Genomic DNA, 22,340 nt, shown 5'->3' with positions numbered 1-22,340 from the left:
CCAATGAATGATCGGTATAACGTTTCATCCATCTTCACTCCCTGTTCATCCGGACAAATACCATGGTTCTGTGCGAGGGGGGTGGATGCAGAACTGCAATCGGTCATATCAAACTTGTCGAGCACGTCCTTTACATACTTTGATTGGTGAATGAAGATTCCATCGGGCATTTGTTCTACCTGCAGCCCGAGGAAGAACTTCATCTCCCCCATTGAACTCATTTCAAACTTCTTCTTCATTACTCTCTCAAACTCTTTACACAAATCGTCGTTGGTGGAACCAAAAATGATGTCATCAACGTAGATCTGCACGATCAGCAAATGGCCTGCTTCTTCTTTTGTGAACAAGGTGCTATCTACTGTTCCTCTTGTGAACCCGTTGTCCAGCAAGTAGGTCGAGAGAGTCTCGTACCAGGCTCTCGGGGCCTGGTGTAAACCGTATAATGCTTTATCCAGTAGGTACACCTTGTCTCTGTTTAGTGGATCTGCAAACCCCGGTGGTTGCCCCACGTAAACTTCTTCTCGAATCTTGCCATACAGGAATGCTGATTTAACATCGAGTTGATAGACTTTGAAATCTTTCCAAGATGCAAAGGCTAGAAATATGCGGATTGCCTCAAGTCTTGCAACTGGCGCATAAACCTCATCATAGTCTATTCCCTCCTGCTGGCTGAAGCCTTGGACCACTAGACGTGCTTTGTTCCTCACCACGACTTCTCTATCGTCACGTTTACATTTAAACACCCATTTCGTCTTTATCAACTTCATATTCTTTGGCAGATCAACAAGTCTACAGACGCCCAACTTCTCAAACTGTTGCAGTTCCTCCTGCATAGCATTCACCCAACTATCCTCGGTCAATGCTTCTTTGTAAGTCCTGGGCTCTATCTGCGAAATAAAACATTTGAATGAGACTTCTTTCTGCATATCAGCAATATCTGAATAAAAACATGTAAAAGCACGGTCTATCTGATGTCTCGTCTTGACACCACTCTGTAGATCGCCGATAATTTGTTCTGAAGGATGGTAAGACAGTGTCTGTGGCATCACAGTATCAGGCACCACAACTTCCGACTCCAGATTCGATATGTCAAGATCAACGGCTTGATCAACAGCATCCTCTGATATCTCATTTGGTTCCTCGTCAAAGGTAGGAGCGGGTTCCTCCTCTGAGTCGTCAGAAACGTCAAACGATGGAGCTGGTTCCTCTGGTTCCTCTGGCGGTATATGAACGGTTCCACTCGGTCCAGCTTCATCATCGTGAGTACCCACGGTAGGCGTAGGAACATCTAGCGGTCTAGATTCCGGCTCTTGCAACTGACTTTGCTGATACAAGTACATGAGAGCAAGTTCCTCCTCACTCGGCTCGGACGGCAGATGAAACGATTCGCAGAGTTTGTCGTAGTCGAATAGGAATCTTTGTTCGGGAAGTTGTTGTGATGGCGTGTGCTTCTGACAATCCACATGATGGACCTGAATCACCTTCCCCAGACATGGTACAAACACCCTTTTTAACGGGCTGGCGTAACCTACGAAAAATCCTTCATTCGCTTTTGCTCCGAATTTACCATCAGCATCTATGAAAGTACACGGAGAGCCAAAAGGTTCTAGGAACTCAAGATTTGGCTTATAGCGATGCAGCAGTTCGAAACAAGTCTTTTTATATTTCTTCACTGTCAGAACTCTATTAAATGTATAGCAAGCCGCTGACACTGCTTCACTCCAGAAGAAAATCGGAAGCTTTAAATCAGCCACATGGCGAAGCAGTGTAAGAAAGTGATTGAAAAACCGGTTGTGGTAAAAGCTGTTAATAAACAAATGGTTGAGAAACCGAAGGTTGAAAAACCTAAGGTTGAAAACAAAAATGTTTCAAAACAAATCATTCAAAAACCTCGACCAAAATCACCGGTCGTTGCAAAAGATAAACAAGTGTTGGTTTCGCCGATCCGAATTCTTAAACGGGGTGAAAAGTTGTAGTCGGAGGATAAGCCAAAATCGACTTTCGAGATTGGCGAGTCTTCTAAGTCTCCCAAGAGTTCGAAATTTTACCCTAAAGCAAATATTTTAAGTGTGAATTCTCTGTTTCTACTCCATTCTGTTACGGTTTTCTTTGTATCATGCTGAAAATGTGTTTCCGCCACATTTTCAGTAAGCACTAGCTCTGATTGACTCACTCGTGAGGTCAAAACTGATCCTACAATTGGTATCAGAGCAAACTAACTCGCAACTGGCTCTGATACCAATTGTAGGATCAGTTTTGACCTCACGAGTGAGTCAGTCAGAGCTAGTGCTTACTGAAAATGTGGCGGAAACACATTTTCAGCATAATACAAAGAAAACCGTAACAGAATGGAGTAGAAACAGAGAATTCACACTTAAAATACTTTTTCTTGACTTGATAACGCTTGCCGTACGGACAGCAGTTCGACGTGGAGTTTCAGACAACGTTTCTAGTGAAATGACAACAGGGGGTATTTATAGACTTTGTGGTCCGCTCATGTGACATGTCCACAAGAGCGGTCCAGACAACAAAGCTGGTTCGCTTTTGTGGACACATGCCACAAAAGCGGACCTACAACATTAACAACATAAATTTACAATCTAACCCCCTGAACTTATACAAAATGACCTATCTGGACCCTATCCATTAAACTAGCATTACAAATACGCAGGCTTTAGACATTGTGCATCAACACGTACGATTGCGTTGTTCGGTTAATTACGACAGAAGTCGTAACGGACGCAAAAATGGTCCAAATTGCGCGACGATTGGATTTTTGACAAGCTAATCACTAAAACATAATATTTTAATGATTACATAAATTTTTGGATGTCCGGATGTATTCAGAACGTAAGTTATGCGCGAAAATGCAAACTTATGCACATTTTGACGCTTTTAGTCCCTGAATGACCCAAAAGTTTATTTTAGCACACCGAACCCCTCAAAGCCTATTTCTAAGATATGTAAAGGATATTTAGGGTGTGTTTAACTTATGGGCATGTTTCGGAATGTTTGTTACAGTTCAAATCGGCATACTTTCGCAGTTTGTCAATTTTAGTCCCTGTAAGCGAATAAACTTGATTTTGCCATACCAAAGCCTTCAAAACTTATTTCTAAGTTATGTAAAGGTTATTTAAGGTATGTTAAGCATAAATTGATGTTCCGGAGTATTTGTTGCATAGATTACGTTTTCGCACCAGTTTGCGCATAATTCTCCAGAAAGCGATATAGAGTTTGAAATCGAATAAAAGTCAAAACATGAAAAACATCAAACATAAACAAACAAACATTGGGATCAAATAACTTTATTTCATTGATAACTGAATTGTTTACAATGATTACAAGCACAGATGTCACAGTCTCCCCTACTTGCGGAAATTTCGTCCCGAAATTTGTTTAGAGGAAACTCGTGGGAAAAGATGTGGATATTTCGCCTTCATTTGATCTTCACATTCCCAAGTAAACTCAGGTCCATGTTTAGATTCCCAGCGAACTTTAACCAACGGAATGCGCTTGCGTTTAAGCCATTTGACTTCACGATCCGTAATTTCCACAGGTTTCTCAACAAAATGAAGTGTTTTATCAACACGGATTTCGTCAAACGGTATGTGGAGGTTCTCATCAGCTAAGCACTTGTTGAGATTGGATACGTGGAAGGTTGGATGAACATTTCCAAGTTCGGGAGGTAATGCAAGTCTGTAGGCTACCTTACCGATTCTTTCGACGATCTTGAATGGTCCAACGTATCTAGGTGCAAGTTTTCCTGTCTTTCCAAATCTGATCACACCTTTCCAAGGTGAGACCTTGAGTAATACACGATCACCGACTTGAAATTCCAAGGGCTTGCGTCGTCGGTCCGCGTAACTCTTTTGACGGCTTCGAGCTGTCTGTAGGTTATCACGAACTTTCTTAACCTTGTCAGTCGTCTTTAGAATGAGGTCAGGTCCAGTAAGCTGAGCCTCACCTATTTCATTCCAGCAGACTGGTGAACGACATTTTCGACCATAGAGAGCCTCGAAAGGAGCCATGTTGATGCTGGAGTGATAACTATTGTTGTAGGAGAATTCAATCAATGGAAGATGTGAATCCCAACTACCACCAAAATCGATCACACAAGCTCTAAGCATATCCTCCAAAGTCTGGATTGTTCTTTCAGTTTGGCCATCTGTTTGTGGATGATATGCGGTGCTTAGATTTAGGTGGGTCCCCATAGCAGATTGCATGGTTCTCCAAAAACGAGAAGAGAAGCGAGCATCTCTATCAGAAATAATGTTCAAAGGAACACCATGTCGAGATACAATTTCATCCACATATATTTCAGCCAGTCTTTCAGCAGAAAAATCCTCACGGATTGGCAAGAAATGCGCTGATTTTGTAAGACGATCAACAACTACCCAGATGGCATCGTGACCTTTCTTAGTACGCGGAAGTTTAGTAACGAGATCCATAGCAATGTTTTCCCATTTCCAAACTGGAATCTCTGGTTGCTCCAGAAGACCATAAGGATGTTGGTGTTCAGCCTTAACCTTAAGGCAAGTAAGGCATTTGGAAACGTACAAAGCAATGTCTTTCTTCATACCAGGCCACCAATACTGAGTACGAAGATCCTTATACATCTTATCTGAGCCAGGATGAATAGAATAACGAGACTTATGGGCCTCATCCATAAGCAGAGTGCGAAGATCATCTTGGCTTGGGACCCACAAACAGTCCATGAAATAATATGATCCATCTTCCTTCAGCACAAGATCAGGCTTAATGTGATAGGGTAATTCCTTACCCATCAAGTCTTGTGAAACACAAGCATGTTGAGCCTGAGTAATGCGTGCTTGGATATCAGATTGAGCTTGAATAGCAGATTGAACACGAACACAATGAAGCACAGTATGCTCCTTACGACTTAATGCATCAGCCACGACATTCGCCTTACCAGGATGGTAGCGAATTTCGCCATCATAGTCGTTTAGGAGTTCGACCCAACGTCTTTGCCTCATGTTGAGTTCTTTCTGATTGAAGATGTGCCGAAGACTTTTGTGGTTAGTGAAAACCACGCATTTTGTGCCGTACAAATAATGTCTCCAGATTTTGAGAGCGAAGACAACTACACCTAACTCAAGATCATGAGTGGTGTAGTTTCTCTCATGTACCTTCAATTGTCTAGACGCGTAGGCTATGACTTTGTTCCTTTGCATCAGAACACAGCCAAGACCCAATTTCGATGCATCACAGTAAACGACAAAATCATCATTGCCCTCAGGCAAGGTCAGAATAGGTGTATTACAAAGCTTCTGCTTCAAGGTCTGAAACGCCTCTTCTTGTTTGGAACCCCATTCAAAGGGTTTATTCTTCTGAGTTAGAGCAGTTAGAGGAACTGCAATTTTTGAGAAGTTCTCGATGAAGCGGCGGTAATAACCCGCAAGACCAAGAAAAGAACGGACCTCAGTAGGAGTAGTAGGCGTATCCCAATCCTTAATAGCACTGATTTTGGAGGGAGCTACATGAATACCTTGTTCGTTGACCATATGTCCCAAAAATTGAACTTCCTTAAGCCAAAATTCACACTTGGAGAACTTGGCAAAAAGTTTCTCTTTCTTTAGGAGTTCCAGAGTAAGACGAAGATGGTGCTCATGATCAACTCGCGTCTTAGAATAAATCAAGATATCGTCGATAAAAACGATGATGAACTTATCTAAATAAGGCTTGCAGACCCTATTCATTAAGTCCATGAAAACAGCAGGAGCATTGGTCAAACCGAATGGCATGACTGTGAATTCATAATGCCCATAACGAGTGCGGAATGCTGTCTTGGGAATATCCTCTTCATGCACACGAAGTTGATGATACCCAGAACGAAGGTCGATCTTCGAAAAGCAAGTAGCACCCTGTAACTGGTCAAAGAGATCATCAATGCGGGGTAGGGGATATCGATTCTTGATGGTAAGCTTATTCAGCTCACGATAATCGATACACATTCTGAAGGATCCATCCTTCTTCTTGACAAAAAGAATGGGAGTGTTGGTGCACTTGTGTCTGTACTTTGTCTGTATTTTGTCATGATACAAAACGATGTCTTTTGTTAGTCCGGGTTACGTCTTAGGTTTGTTAATATGTGTGTTTGATGTAAGTTTGACCAAGTCAACCATCCTCCTGGTTTGACTTGGCCAAACAGTTAGAACATGGTTGTAACATGTTTTGTGTCGAAGGATGAGTCATCGAAGGATTGTTTAGATCCTTCGATGAGCTCGAAAGATAAACCTTCGATGGATGTTGATGGACCTCGAAGGATATCATCCTTCGAGGTATATATGGATCCTTCGATAGGTTTCAGATCGATAGATGATCCTTCGATCGGTCTATCTGATCATTCGACCAGACGAGCTGTGATGGGTATATATATACTCATGTAATGTGTTCACTTCATTAGGAGTGTAAGTGAGAAAGTGTGAGTGAACTTAGTCTTGTGGAGAGCGTATTTTCAGTTTGGTCAAGGGCTGTAACCGTGCCCACTGAAATACAAGAGAAAACTTTGATATCTTGTGTGTCTACCTTTCTCTTTGTAGCTTGTTTTCTCATATAAACTACCGGTTTGCATTCTAGCTTGGATTCCGCACTTGCTAGTGTGTTATACATAACAAGGATAAGGTTTAACCTCAACCTCCGGGGGACCTACAAGTGGTATCAGAGTCGTGGCTCTTTTCCTTGTTAAAAAACCGAGTTTATACAAGACTTTGGAGTGTTTGAACAAAAACTCACATGGTTTAGCACCCGTTTTTAGTGTTTTTCTCGCATTTCTAGACGTAAAAACGTGTTCTAAACTAACCGGGTGTGTTAAAGGACGGGTTGGGTAACTTAAAAACTTGTTTTTAAGAAGTTTGGTAATTTCCGGCCAAATTCCGGCTTACTCCGGTGACCGGTTTTCTGGATAAGAACCTTCGTTTTTAAGTAATATTTTATTAGGTCAAATCTGGTTTGGTAAAAGGTATGGTTTGAACATACTTTCTGCCGAAAGCTTTCTACCAACCCATCACCTTTCCACCAACCTGTCACTTTTGTCAACCGTGTCAGTACAGATCGAAGGATATCCTTCGAAGTCGAAAGATCATCTTTCGATCAAAGGAGGTTCGATAGATAATCATCCTTCGAACATCCTTCGAAGTCTGTGACTTATCCTTCGATCCAAGGAATCTTTTCGAAGGATATATCTTTCGATCTACAGTTCTTATTCGTAAGATAAGGATCTTTCGATTGGAGAATCTTTCGAAATCATTGTTCGAAATTCAACAGTGATCTTTCGAACACTGTTGATCCTTCGAACAAGTATTGATCCTTCGATCCTAGTCTGTTTAAGTTTAACAAGTTTGTGTTTTTCAGGTCTTTCGATCAGGGATCCTTCGGCTGGCTGTTTTCATTCGAGATATTGACATAGTTTGTGTAAATTAAATTTTTAAAAAGGGAAAACTTGTTTTTCAAATTTTAAATCAATTTTCACTTAATATATTAATTTTTATAAAATGGGAACAAACGGTCAGTGGGATCCAACCGCGTGGACTCAAACAACTTTGACTCCACAATCATCAGCTACGCAATCTGCGTCAGATTTCGACAAAACTGCATGGATGCGAGCTATTGCCCCACCTCAAACTGCAATGATAGCTGCAAATCAATGGGCATTAGTCACAAATCAAAGCAGCAGCATTCAAGCAATGATGCAGAACGACAATGAAACTGGTACAAGCACAAAACCGCCAAAGCTAAATCACATCAATGATTGGGGATGGTGGAAAGAAAGGCTGAGAACTTATGTTCAGGGGCAAGGTCAAGATCTATGGATGTGCTTCTTCACCGCATTTGACAATGAATTGGAAGTTGCAGGATCTAATCCACAAACTTACAGCACTATGTCTGATGATGATAAGAAGAAATTTGAGTTAGAAAAGAAAGCATTCATGATTCTCACACAAGCTCTTCATAGAGACATTTACCACCAGTTTGTTTACTGCACGACTACTAAAAGCTTGTGGGATATGCTCACGTTACGATGTGAAGGAAATGCTCAATCTAGAAAGATCAAGCAAGAATTACTGAAGAAAGAGTTTGAAGGATTCATGTGTATGGAGAATGAGACTTTGGCAGAGTTATCTACAAGGTTCCATCGCTTGTTGAGCGAGATGTTTGCTTTTAGATTCACTGCCACTCCACAAGAAATGGTGCAGAGATTCGCTGATAGCTTACCAGCAAAGTGGAGCAGTTTTCTTGAAATTCTAAAACAAAATGGTGTTCTAGACACAATCACCGTCTATGAGTTAATTCAAAAATTGGAGAACAAGGATGTAGAAGAAAAGCTTAAGGCAAAAAGAACACTAACTCCTCAAAATCCAGAGATGTACTATGGGATTGCAGGAGGTATCAGTGGAGAAAAACCAGCCTCTCAACACGCAAAGCTTCAAACAGCTTTCATCTCAAACACCGGACTTTCCACAACAAATCAGTTTGATCCTTCAGCATACACGATGATGTACTCAAGACCAGATTCTTCTTCTCAACAACAGTATGTACAACCGACAGCTCAGCAATTCACACCACCGCCTTTCTTAGACCCAAGCAGAGCTCAGCAGCAACAACCGCAACAGCATGGGTTTTATGGAAGCTCTTCAAACTTTCAAGCCACTTCCAATCCGAACACAGTCAGATTAGACACTTCCAACTTTTCCAAAGTCAGTGTCGAAATAGCCAAGGAGCATATGGAGATGTTGAACACCTTGGTTAGTGCTTATTGTGGATTGATCGCAGGTCAGATTGGGAATATCAATCTAACCAATGAAGATTATCAGCAAGTGGATAGAGAAGAGTTTGAAATGATGGATATCAAATGGGCTCTTGCTAGTGCAATTCGAAGAGCAAAGGAGTTTATGGAAAGGACGGGGAGAACCAACTTGGATAGCAACAACAACACCAAGTATGGTTTTGATAAGAATGCTGTCACTTGCTTCAATTGTGGTGAAAAGGGTCACTTCAAGCGGGAGTGTCAGAAGCCATCTAAGCAAGGAAATCAGAATCCCTTCAGGAATCAAGGACAGCCAGAACAGCAACTGAACAACAATTCTGTCAGATCAATAGTTCCCGTTGGAGGAAATGCATCTGGATCCACAAACACTAATCCCCACAGAGGATTGGTTGTTCAAGCTGATGAAATCTGCAACTGGAACCTTCAGCTTGGAGAAGGAGGAAATGGTGGAACAGCATGTTATGCTAAAGTGATTGAAAAGGTAGTAGAATCCGTGTCTGCTGGTGAATCTTCGGAAGATGAAGATAGTTCGGGTTATAGTGGGAGCATGGATGGGGAATCACTTGATGCTGGTGATTTATCAAGTGATGCTTTAGATTTGGAAGTTGATGAGCTTTTGGCTGAAGCTGAAGCATTATGCAAGAGGAGATCTATTCTCTGCTAGAAATCTGCTGGAACTTCCGAGAAGCTTGCTCAGTTCTTCTCTGAAGATGGATCTTTTTCTTTTCATACAGCCTTTATGGCTCACGTAGAAGGTCAGACTTCTCAGGTATGTGATACTAATTCTGACCCTATTTCTGTTCCTATTGAATGTGCAAAGTGTTTAAAATATGCTGAAAAGGAAAGTCAGTTTGAAATCACACACAAACACAATCAAGAATTGATTGTAGATCTTTCTAAAGAAACCGAAGCTAACTTGTTTTTAACCAGAAATGAAAAGGAATTTAAAGCAACAATTGCATCATTAAGACATGATGTTTCAGAATTACAAAAGGCTGTTTTGCGAAAACAACATGCTAACAATAATCTTATTGACACAATTGAAAAGCAAATGGTAGAGTTAGCAACAGCTCGATGTGAATGTGAGACAATTAAGCAGAAACTGGAAAGCTATTCCAATTCCCGCTATGTATTGGATCACATCATTGACGTTCAAAAGAAAAAGGGGGATGCAAAATGTATTGGATTCAAATCATGTCCTCCCCCAATGAATCACAATTACTCCAAATTGCCTGATGACGAGGATATGCCCCGTTTTGAACCTACTGTGCCACTTGGTCTAGATGATTTTGCAGCAGGCCTCGGGTTCACAACTGGTACATCATCCTCGGGTCAATCAGAATCTGAGAATGTGACAGATTCATCGTGTGTTAAGGAACAGAGTCCTCCCATTGTTGAGGATGCTGATTCTTCGGACGATGAATCTGAAGAAATTGTGAAACAACAGTCTAACTCGGTTACAACAGATATTCCAATCGAGAATCACATCCTGTGTGATCCACCAGTGAAACCGAGTAAGACTGAAATGTCAAAAGCAATGGAGTCCATTGTATCTAGCCTTGAAGGGAATAATTTGTTGTACACGCTCAAAGGAGATAGCAAAATCTACTCTAACAAAGATTTTCCAATTAAAAATGTAAATCAAGATTTAATTGAGCAAATTTTTGAAGGATGCACTGATAAGTTTTTGGGGAACAAAAGTGGCAAAGTTACAGTCACTCAATGTGATCCAATTCCGTGTGAACAAATTAGAAAACAATACGGAAACCAAAAACTACCAATTGAGCGAAAACAACAAGTCAACTCTAGAAAGGGTAAGGTACAGGGAAAGAAGGCTCAGAACAAGAATGTTCAAGCACCTAAAGTTCAGCAGCCTAAGACTGAACAACCAAAGGTTCAATAACAAAAGGTGCAAAACAAAAGAGCTCCTGTTAAGAAACGAGAACCGAAAATGAACTTTGTTGGATCCACGGGTTCAGATAAACTTGAAACATTTCAGGATAAATCTAACGTTGATTTTGTAAAACAAGTTAGAATTTTAAAACGAAATGATCAGAATAATTACACCCAACACACCAACGGATGTGATTTAGGTCCAAGCACGTCTAGATCACAAAGTTCATCGTCTGGTTCTCCGTCTGGTCATCAACATGTTTCTCCGAAGTTTGTAGAGCGGAGAACATGTTTTGAATGTGGCACAGTTGGGCATATTGTAAGATATTGTCCACACGTGCAAAAGCTGAAGTAAAAAACGAGTGCTCCCCAAGAAATCGATTACCAAAAACGATCAGTTTCCCCGAAACAAGACCCACGTGTCTTGAAAGAAAGGGAAAAGAAGTTAAAGCAAAAGAATCAAAAGGTAATTGAAAAGGCCTTAAAATCAGAGGTCAAAGAAGAAAAACCTGTACAAGCAAAACCTGAAACTGTAAAACCAGTAAATGCTAAAACAATAAATTCAAATACTGGTAAAAGACAAACAGCTTGGAAGCAAAAGCAGGTAATTCAATCAGGGGGAGCACCACAGGTTCTTTTTCCTAATCATCAAGTGATTGAAATCACTTTCCTTGATGATCAAGGACGACCCAAGTCCACAAAGGCTTGGGTCCCCCTCTCAAACTGATAAGTTAGTTGCATGTGCAGGCGGCTCTAGGAGGAACTATTAATAGTCATTGGATTGTTGATAGTGGGGCTTCCAGGCACATGACGGGCGACTATCGTCTTCTTTTCGATGTGCGAAGTATAAGAGGAGGATATGTAGCGTTTGCTGGAGACAAAGGAGGGTATATCACCGGCGAGGGAATGATCTCAAATGGAGTTGTGAGTTTCGACAAAATCAATTATGTGCAACAGTTGGATCACAATCTCCTGAGTGTTTCTCAGATCTGCGACAAGAAGTTCACCGTGCATTTTGATGATGCCGGTTGTTATGTGCTGAAGCCAGGATTCAAGATTCCCGAAGAATGGATTCTCTTATCAGCACCAAGAGTTAATGATTTGTATGTCCTCGATATGAGCCAAGCAATAACTAAGTCCAAACAAGTTACTTGCTTTGTTTCAAAAGCCACCGAAAAGGAGACGATCTCTTGGCACAGACGGATGGGTCATATTCACCTCAGAAAAATGAATCACCTTGTCAAAAACAATCTGGTGAGAGGTGTCAATGTGAAGAATTTTCAACTTCAAGATGTCTGTGTGCCGTGTCAGAAAGGGAAGCAGATCAAGAAATCACATCCATTGAAGAAGGTTAACACTGTAAACATGCCACTCGAACGTCTGCATATGGACCTTTTCGGCCCAGTCTGTCACACCCCCAAAATCCACCCGCGGATGACACCCGCTTCGAGGGCGTGACTGACCAGGATCCAGCCACCAATTATACTAAGCATTGGTTAATATTAAAACAATACTTACTAACCATAAGATTAGCAAATATCAAGTTCAGAGTTTAAGGTTTCTAGTTCAAACAGTAATAAGTAGCGAAAGCATAAATAAATAGTTTTAAACAGTGTTCATAAGGTAAGTATGATAAATGCCCAACACACGGGCAGACGACCACTACGCTTCCCAAGCAGCTGCTCCAGTCACTGGCCACCTGCAAAGCATGCAGTAAGGGGTCAACAATAATGCTGAGTGAGTTCACTAGTTGTCCAGTTTTAATTACCAAAAACTTGTTTCACCAGTTAATTTTACCCGTTTATACATGCCATGGGGAGCTACCCCAAAAGTTAGCGACTAAACTGTTTTTCCAATACCGAACACTAGGTAACCGTTTGCGTTTCCGCAGGATGCCCCGATGTCAATGTTCTATCATCATTGACGGATGCCTGAGTACATTAGTTCATGACCGATCCCATACCATGGCACGGTGTGAGGCTGGTAAGACCTAAATAGCGCTATCAACTAATAACCCGTTCGCCTGGCACCGGCGACTAATCGGTATTATGTAGTAGGGACTTGAGTGATAGAGTTGCGTTTAGTGCCGTTGGTTGCATTCCGTATAAACAGTAATTAACTAAAAAGGGTTTCCCAATACAAGGGAAGATAAAGTACGTTTGTTCCCAGTAACTAGGGAAGGAATGTAAATGGTATCCCCTTTACAAGGGGATAGGGTTATTTTAGTCTCGTGTCCCAAACCACCGGGACGCATGCTTTTAAGTTGTGAACTCACCTTGGGTTGCTCGGTATGATACGTTACTTGGTTAAGTGTGTGGGTCACCACGTCCTAGCATGGTTACCAAGTATGGGTCAAGTCGGGTACAAGTAAACACGTATAAACACACTTATTCATAAATGCAAACAACCACAGTAGCAGGTATACATGCAGCCCAGTCAACAGAAAGTCCAACATACAACAGTGGGGTTATTGGGCCTAAACAGTAACAGATACACAAGCAGTCCAGTTAACAGATAATCCAACAAGTTCTTTGGCCCAGTAACAGCCCAGTCGAGACAAGGGTGACTCGCAACCAAGGTTGCGACTCGCAACCGAGGTCTCGGTTCGTTACGTTTTGGTTACGACTCGTAATCAGAGATTCCGACTCGCAACCGGCGGTTCCGACAAAGCAGTTGTGGTTACGACTCGCAATCGGATCGATACGCGTTGATTACGACTCGCAACCGGGAGGTCTCGACAAATCCTGCTGTGGTCTCGAGTAGCAACCAAAGGTTGCGACTCGCAACCGTGATTACGTGCACATAAAACAGTTTCTAGAACCTGCAAAACAGTACTGGCCAATAGGATTTCATTTTCATGAGAATTATGTACTATACCCACTAAACATGTTTGTTTGTCTGATTTCTTACCAAAACATATCAAAATATGCACCATTTGAATATCCTAAAAATCTTCAAAGTGTTCTTCAATCATTCAAATAAAACTTCAAACACATAAACAAGAAATCAGCATACTCATGGACTCTCAATAACCCGAATCAAAACAGGAAACTTATAAAACCATGTATCATTTCTTGACAAAGATCATAATACCTATTCTATCATAGAAATCATATTCGTTAACAAACAAATCCTAAGAACATGCAATTCTAACCAACCCCTTAACATTTATCGGATAACCCAAAACTATGAACAACAAAAGTCATCGAGTAATCACCTCCCTTATCATATTTATGAACATACAAACCTAATATTCATACTAAAACCTCTAATCAAGCATACAACCATAACAAACATCAACAACCATGAAAATATAAACACTAACCGGTTACTCGGGGTTGGGAGAAAAGGGGTGTTCGGGTGGTCTCTTGGTTCGGCCGATCTTCCTTGTTGATAGCTCACTTGATCCGAGAGATATGAAGGAATGGGGAGATGATTTTGGTTGCTAGAAACTTAGGGTTTAGTGAGAGAGATGAGAGGAGAGTATGAGAGTGTTGTAAAAATGGTTAAGGGAGGGGAGGGTTGGTTTATATAAGATCTCGAGTGGGCTAAGGGGGTTTCCGGGTTGGGTTCTCGGTCACAAGGCCCTAACCGGCCCAATTTCTACTGTTCACTCGAGACCAAGGGGCCTCGAGTTGGTTCATGGTTTCGGCTCCTATATATATACACCTATATATCACAAATACATATACACACATAACATGTAACACAATAGTTCAGATTTTCATTTACTAACATATATATACATGTAAGTTACATCACAAGGGTTTCCCAGGAAAATCCGAAGTGTCACATTATCCCCAAGTTTAGGAACTTTCGTCCCGAAAGTTAAGGCAGCCACTGTCAAGCTAGTGTAAGTGAAAGCGTTTCAACGGGGTGTCACATCATCCCCCCGTTAGTTTGGAATTTCGTCCCGAAATTCGGTTGTAGCTTCAGTGCTGGGGTTTTCGTTTGGGAACAACTGGGGATACTTGTGCTTCATCTGGTCTTCCCGCTCCCAGGTATACTCTGGGCCACGTCGCGAGTTCCAACGGACTCGTACAAGAGGTATCTGGCTACGTTTGAGGATTTTGATCTCTCGATCCGTGATCTCAATCGGTTCCTCTGTAAAGTGTAGCTGTTCGTCAATCGCCAGTTCCTTAAAAGGAATCACAAGTGTTTCATCCGACAAACACTTCTTCAGGTTGGATACGTGAAAAACGTTGTGTACCGCACTCAGTTCTTCAGGCAGGTTCAATCTATAAGCGACCTTACCGATCTTCTCGGTAATTTCGAATGGTCCAATGTAACGCGGATTAAGCTTGCCCCGTTTACCAAAGCGAACCACACCCTTCCAGGGTGAGACTTTAAGTAGAACCCGATCACCGATCTGGAATTCCAATGGTTTCCTACGCTTATCAGCGTAGCTCTTCTGACGGTCACGAGCTGCCGCCATGCGTTGTCTGATCTGGGCAATCTTTTCCGTTGTATCTACCACCATTTCGGGGCCCGTGATTTGACTATCACCGATTTCTGCCCAGCAGAGAGGTGACCGGCATTTACGACCGTACAATGCCTCAAAAGGTGCTGCCTGAATACTAGTGTGGTAGCTGTTGTTGTAGGAGAACTCTACTAGCGGTAGATGCTTCTCCCAATTCTTGCCAAAATCGATCACACACGCCCTAAGCATGTCTTCTAAGGTTTGGATGGTGCGTTCAGACTGTCCATCCGTTTGCGGGTGATAAGCGGTGCTCATGTCCAAACGTGAGCCAAAGGATTTGTGCATAGCTTGCCACAATTCCGAAGTAAAACGAGCGTCTCGGTCGGAAATAATTGAGGTTGGCACTCCGTGCCTCGAAACTACTTCCTTTAAGTAAATCTCCGCCAAGGTAGAAAACTTGTCTGTTTCCTTGATAGCCAGAAAGTGCGCGGACTTGGTCAATCGATCTACTATTACCCAGATAGTATCATTTCCGCGTTGAGACCTAGGTAGCCCTGTAACAAAATCCACGGAAATTTGCTCCCATTTCCATTTCGGGATTTCTGGTTGTTGGAGTAGACCTGCTGGCTTCTGGTATTCTGTCTTGACTCTGGCGCAAGTCAAACATTTGCTGACGTATGTTGCTATGTGGGCCTTCATACCAGGCCACCAATACGTAGTCTTCAAGTCGTGGTACATCTTGTCCGAACCAGGATGTACTGAGTAGCGGGACTTGTGGGCTTCGTCCATCACGAGTTCACGTAAATCTCCATAGAGTGGAACCCAGATACGCCCTGCTACATAGTAAGCACCATCTTCTTTCTGTTCTAGTTGCTGTCTCGATCCTCGCAGAGACTCAGCCCTGATGATTTCCGGCTTCAATGCTTCAACTTGAGCATTTCGAATCTGGGTAGGGAGGTTAGACTGGATGGTAAGTTGTAGTGCTCGCACGCGCTTTGGTATAGTGTCCTTTCGGCTGAGGGCGTCTGCCACGACATTGGCCTTGCCCGGATGGTATTTGATGGCGCATTCGTAGTCATTCAAGAGTTCGACCCATCGACGTTGTCTCATGTTCAATTCCTTTTGCCTAAAGATATGCTCGAGACTCCTGTGATCGGTGTAAATAGTGCACTTGGTACCGTACAGGTAATGTCTCCATATCTTAAGAGCAAAGATCACTGCTCCCAGTTCCAAGTCATGCGTCGTGTAGTTCTTTTCATGCGTCTTGAGTTGTCGAGAGGCGTAGGCAATAACTTTCTCGCGTTGCATCAACACGCAACCGAGCCCACGAATAGATGCATCGCAGTAAACTACGAAGTCGTCAGTGCCCTCAGGCAACGAGAGAATAGGAGCGCTACAGAGGTTATCCTTAAGCCTCTGAAAAGCAGATTCCTGTGCTGCATTCCACTTGTAGGCGACGCCTTTCTGAGTGAGTGTCGTGAGAGGTTGTGCAATCTTCGAGAATCCCTGAATGAATCTGCGGTAGTAGCCTGCCAAACCCAAAAATTGGCGAACTTCAGTGGGAGTCTTAGGCGTAGGCCAGTTCTTTATCGAGTCGATCTTAGCGGGGTCGATGTGAATTCCGTTCTTATTAACTACATGGCCGAGGAAATGGACTTCTCGAAGCCAGAAGTCACATTTAGAGAATTTGGCGTACAGTTTCTCGTTGCGAAGGAGTTCGAGGATAAGGCGTAGGTGCTGTTCATGCTCTTCTTGACTTTTTGAATAAATCAGGATGTCGTCGATAAACACAATCACAAATTTGTCGAGGTAAGGCTTACATACGCGGTTCATAAGATCCATGAACACTGCCGGCGCGTTGGTCATTCCAAAAGGCATGACGAGGAACTCGTAATGACCATAACGAGTCCTGAATGCAGTCTTGGAGATGTCTTCATTACGAACTCTCAGCTGATGATAGCCTGATCGCAGGTCAATCTTTGAATAGTAGCTCGATCCTTGCAACTGATCGAATAGGTCGTCGATGCGCGGGAGAGGGTAACGATTCTTGATGGTAACCTTGTTCAACTCACGGTAGTCGATGCACATTCGGAATGTGCCATCCTTCTTCTTGACAAAGAGTACTGGTGCTCCCCAGGGTGATGAACTAGGACGGATAAATCCTTTATCCAATAACTCCTGCAGTTGCGTAGAGAGTTCCTTCAGTTCTGCAGGGGCTAGACGGTACGGTGCACGAGCTATGGGTGCTGCTCCGGGAGCTAGCTCGATTTGGAATTCGACCTGACGGTGGGGAGGGAGTCCAGGTAGTTCCTCAGGAAATACCTCGGGATAATCACGTACTACAGGAAAATCTTCAATCCTCTTTTCCTTTTCGTGGGTGTTGGTGACGAGTGCTAGGATAGCGGTGTGCCCTTTTTGTAAACACTTCTGGGCTTTTAAAAGCGAGATAATGCCTGTGACTTCTCCACCTTTGTTGCCTTTGACGATGAGGGGTTGACCAGAACGGCGAGGTATACGAACTGCTTTCTCTTGACAGAGGATCTCAGCGCAATGTTTGGATAACCAATCCATACCAATGACGACGTCGAAGCTTCCAAGTTTGACAGGGAAAAGATCGATACTAAACGCGTGGCCAGACAATTCTAGTGTGCAGTCGTAGATCACGTGCGTGGCCTCGATGTTCTTACCATTAGCTATCTCGGCAACGTGCTTAGAACTTAATAATGCAGGCGGGTGCTTAAGTTTCTTACTAATGCGAAGGGATACATAACTGGCATCGGCACCGGAATCAAATAACATAGAAACATAACGATCATCAAGTAGGAACTTACCCGCACGACGTTGGGATCGTTCCTTGCTTCACCAGCTCCAATCACGAAAGCTCTTCCCCTTGCATTCCCAGCATTGTTGTTTTGCTCAGTGTTCCCAGCTCCCTGATTGTTGCGATTCTGATTCAGTTCAGGGCAATCCTTTCGCATGTGCCCTGTTGCCCCACATTTAAAACATGCCCGGTTGTTTCCCTGCTGATGTTGCTGTTGGGGTTGTTGCTGATTCTGCCTTGCTGGGAACTGACTTCTGCAATCCTTGGCTTCGTGCCCCATCTTGTGGCATCGCTGACACTGACCCTTGTTGCATGCCCCATTGTGGTGCCTGTTACACTTGTTGCACTTAGGGTAGTTTCCCCGGTAGCCACCCTGTTGCTGAGTTCCTTTGTTGTTGTCAGTTTTCCTTTGCTGAGCTGGGGCTTGAGTAGGGTTAGCATCCTTGCCCTGATTTCCATCCCACTTTCGTTTACCATCACTAGAACTTCCTTCCACAGCACTGATCCTTTTGGGCAACCTGCCCTCCTCCACGGCCTGGTTGGTGAGTTTGTGGGCAAGACGAACCACAGGCTGTATAGTAGGGAGGTTAGCCGAGGTTACATGGCTCCTGATTTCTGGGACTAAGCCCTTGATGTACAATTCGATCCTTCGGTACATGGGTCGGGACAAGTTTGGACAAAGAGCAGCGTAGTCGTTGGACAGTTTGGTGTAGGTCTCAATCTCTGACCCAACCATCTTGAGTTCATAGTACTCGTCCTCGAGTTTGTGGATGTCATCCCTGTGACAGTACTCTTCCTTGATCATGTCCTTGAAATCTTCCCACGCAGTAGCGTTAGCAGTCTCCAAACCAAGCATTTGAATTTGCGCTTTCCGCCATGAAAGCGCACTACCCTCAAGGGTACCGGTAGCAAACTTCACCCAATTAGCAGGGGGACATTCGCAGACAGCGAAGACAGCTTCGACCTTCTCGATCCAGTGTAGGAGTCCTATGGCACCCTCAGTGCCACTGAACGGAAGAGGCTTGCAATCCATGAAGGTCTTGAAGGTACAAACACGTGGTTGCACAGGCGCAGGCTGACCTGTTGTGAGGAGTGAAGCGAAATAGGTTTAGAGGCGAAAAGACGATGTGGCGGTAGGATCTAAACATCCTAAAACATCGAGTTTACCTATAGGGTGAGCTGCGAAAGCTGCAGCCACAGTGTTGAGCAGGTTAGTGAACTGAGCCTGAGTCATGTTGACGTTTCCTCGTCCGCGTCCACTCATTGTCTTCATAACCAGAAAACATGGTATGAGTGTGATGTCGTAACATAGCGAGAATAAGATAGAAGAGAGAAAGTGTATCTATCTAATCAGGCAAACTAGTACGTATAGTAAAGCAGAAAGCATAAGGCAATTAAGCAAGTAAATATGGGTCCGAGCTATGAGGTCAGATAAGTCGAGCCTTGTACTTGGAGTGTAGTGTCGTCACGAGTCACGAGTTATAGTCTGGTTTTTCTCAAAAAGATTTTTCCCTTTTTAAAACCAAGTTCACAATAACCAATGGCTCTGATACCAATCTGTCACACCCCCAAAATCCACCCGCGGATGACACCCGCTTCGAGGGCGTGACTGACCAGGATCCAGCCACCAATTATACTAAGCATTGGTTAATATTAAAACAATACTTACTAACCATAAGATTAGCAAATATCAAGTTCAGAGTTTAAGGTTTCTAGTTCAAACAGTAATAAGTAGCGGAAGCATAAATAAATAGTTTTAAACAGTGTTCATAAGGTAAGTATGATAAATGCCCAACACACGGGCAGACGACCACTACGCTTCCCAAGCAGCTGCTCCAGTCACTGGCCACCTGCAAAGCATGCAGTAAGGGGTCAACAATAATGCTGAGTGAGTTCACTAGTTGTCCAGTTTTAATTACCAAAAACTTGTTTCACCAGTTAATTTTACCCGTTTATACATGCCATGGGGAGCTACCCCAAAAGTTAGCGACTAAACTGTTTTTCCAATACCGAACACTAGGTAACCGTTTGCGTTTCCGCAGGATGCCCCGATGTCAATGTTCTATCATCATTGACGGATGCCTGAGTACATTAGTTCACGACCGATCCCATACCATGGCACGGTGTGAGGCTGGTAAGACCTAAATAGCGCTATCAACTAATAACCCGTTCGCCTGGCACCGGCGACTAATCGGTATTATGTAGTAGGGACTTGAGTGATAGAGTTGCGTTTAGTGCCGTTGGTTGCATTCCGTATAAACAGTAATTAACTAAAAAGGGTTTCCCAATACAAGGGAAGATAAAGTACGTTTGTTCCCAGTAACTAGGGAAGGAATGTAAATGGTATCCCCTTTACAAGGGGATAGGGTTATTTTAGTCTCGTGTCCCAAACCACCGGGACGCATGCTTTTAAGTTGTGAACTCACCTTGGGTTGCTCGGTATGATACGTTACTTGGTTAAGTGTGTGGGTCACCACGTCCTAGCATGGTTACCAAGTATGGGTCAAGTCGGGTACAAGTAAACACGTATAAACACACTTATTCATAAATGCAAACAACCACTATAGCAGGTATACATGCAGCCCAGTCAACAGAAAGTCCAACATACAACAGTGGGGTTATTGGGCCTAAACAGTAACAGATACACAAGCAGTCCAGTTAACAGATAATCCAACAAGTTCTTTGGCCCAGTAACAGCCCAGTCGAGACAAGGGTGACTCGCAACCAAGGTTGCGACTCGCAACCGAGGTCTCGGTTCGTTACGTTTTGGTTACGACTCGTAATCAGAGATTCCGACTCGCAACCGGCGGTTCCGACAAAGCAGTTGTGGTTACGACTCGCAATCGGATCGATACGCGTTGATTACGACTCGCAACCGGGAGGTCTCGACAAATCCTGCTGTGGTCTCGAGTAGCAACCAAAGGTTGCGACTCGCAACCGTGATTACGTGCACATAAAACAGTTTCTAGAACCTGCAAAACAGTACTGGCCAATAGGATTTCATTTTCATGAGAATTATGTACTATACCCACTAAACATGTTTGTTTGTCTGATTTCTTACCAAAACAGATCAAAATATGCACCATTTGAATATCCTAAAAATCTTCAAAGTGTTCTTCAATCATTCAAATAAAACTTCAAACACATAAACAAGAAATCAGCATACTCATGGACTCTCAATAACCCGAATCAAAACAGGAAACTTATAAAACCATGTATCATTTCTTGACAAAGATCATAATACCTATTCTATCATAGAAATCATATTCGTTAACAAACAAATCCTAAGAACATGCAATTCTAACCAACCCCTTAACATTAATCGGATAACCCAAAACTATGAACAACAAAAGTCATCGAGTAATCACCTCCCTTATCATATTTATGAACATACAAACCTAATATTCATACTAAAACCTCTAATCAAGCATACAACCATAACAAACATCAACAACCATGAACATATAAACACTAACCGGTTACTCAGGGTTGGGAGAAAAGGGGTGTTCGGGTGGTCTCTTGGTTCGGCCGATCTTCCTTGTTGATAGCTCACTTGATCCGAGAGATATGAAGGAATGGGGAGATGATTTTGGTTGCTAGAAACTTAGGGTTTAGTGAGAGAGATGAGAGGAGAGTATGAGAGTGTTGTAAAAATGGTTAAGGGAGGGGAGGGTTGGTTTATATAAGATCTCGAGTGGGCTAAGGGGGTTTCCGGGTTGGGTTCTCGGTCACAAGGCCCTAACCGGCCCAATTTCTACTGTTCACTCGAGACCAAGGGGCCTCGAGTTGGTTCATGGTTTCGGCTCCTATATATATACACCTATATATCACAAATACATATACACACATAACATGTAACACAATAGTTCAGATTTTCATTTACTAACATATATATACATGTAAGTTACATCACAAGGGTTTCCTGGGAAAATCCGAAGTGTCACACAGTCAAACACAAGAGTGTGCACGGGGAGGTTTTCTGCTTGGTAGTCACTGATGACTATTCAAGATTTTCATGGGTTGCTTTCATGGTCTACAAGAGCGAGACTCCAGAAATTCTAAAGAATTTGATCACCTTGTTGGAAAATCTTTATAATCTAAAGGTGAGGCGAATTCGAAGCGACAACGGAACCCAGTTCAAAAACAGGGTTATGGATGAATTTTGCACTGCAAATGGAATCCTTCATGAATACAGCACTCGGTACACGCCACAACAAAACGGAGTCGCTGAAAGAAAGAACAGAACCTTAATTGAGACTGCAAGAACCATGTTGGTTGAGTCTCAGCTTCCAGTTCGATTCTGGACTGAAGCTGTTGCCTAGGCTTGCTACACGTTAAACAGGGTTCTCACAGTGAAAAGACATGGCAAAACGTGCTTCGAACTCCTACACAAGAAGACTCCTGACTTGGAATATCTAGAA

This window comes from Helianthus annuus, chromosome 8 (genome assembly GCF_002127325.2).
Source record: "Helianthus annuus cultivar XRQ/B chromosome 8, HanXRQr2.0-SUNRISE, whole genome shotgun sequence".
NCBI classification, from domain to species: domain Eukaryota; kingdom Viridiplantae; phylum Streptophyta; class Magnoliopsida; order Asterales; family Asteraceae; genus Helianthus; species Helianthus annuus.
This window is presented reverse-complemented; position numbering follows the sequence as displayed.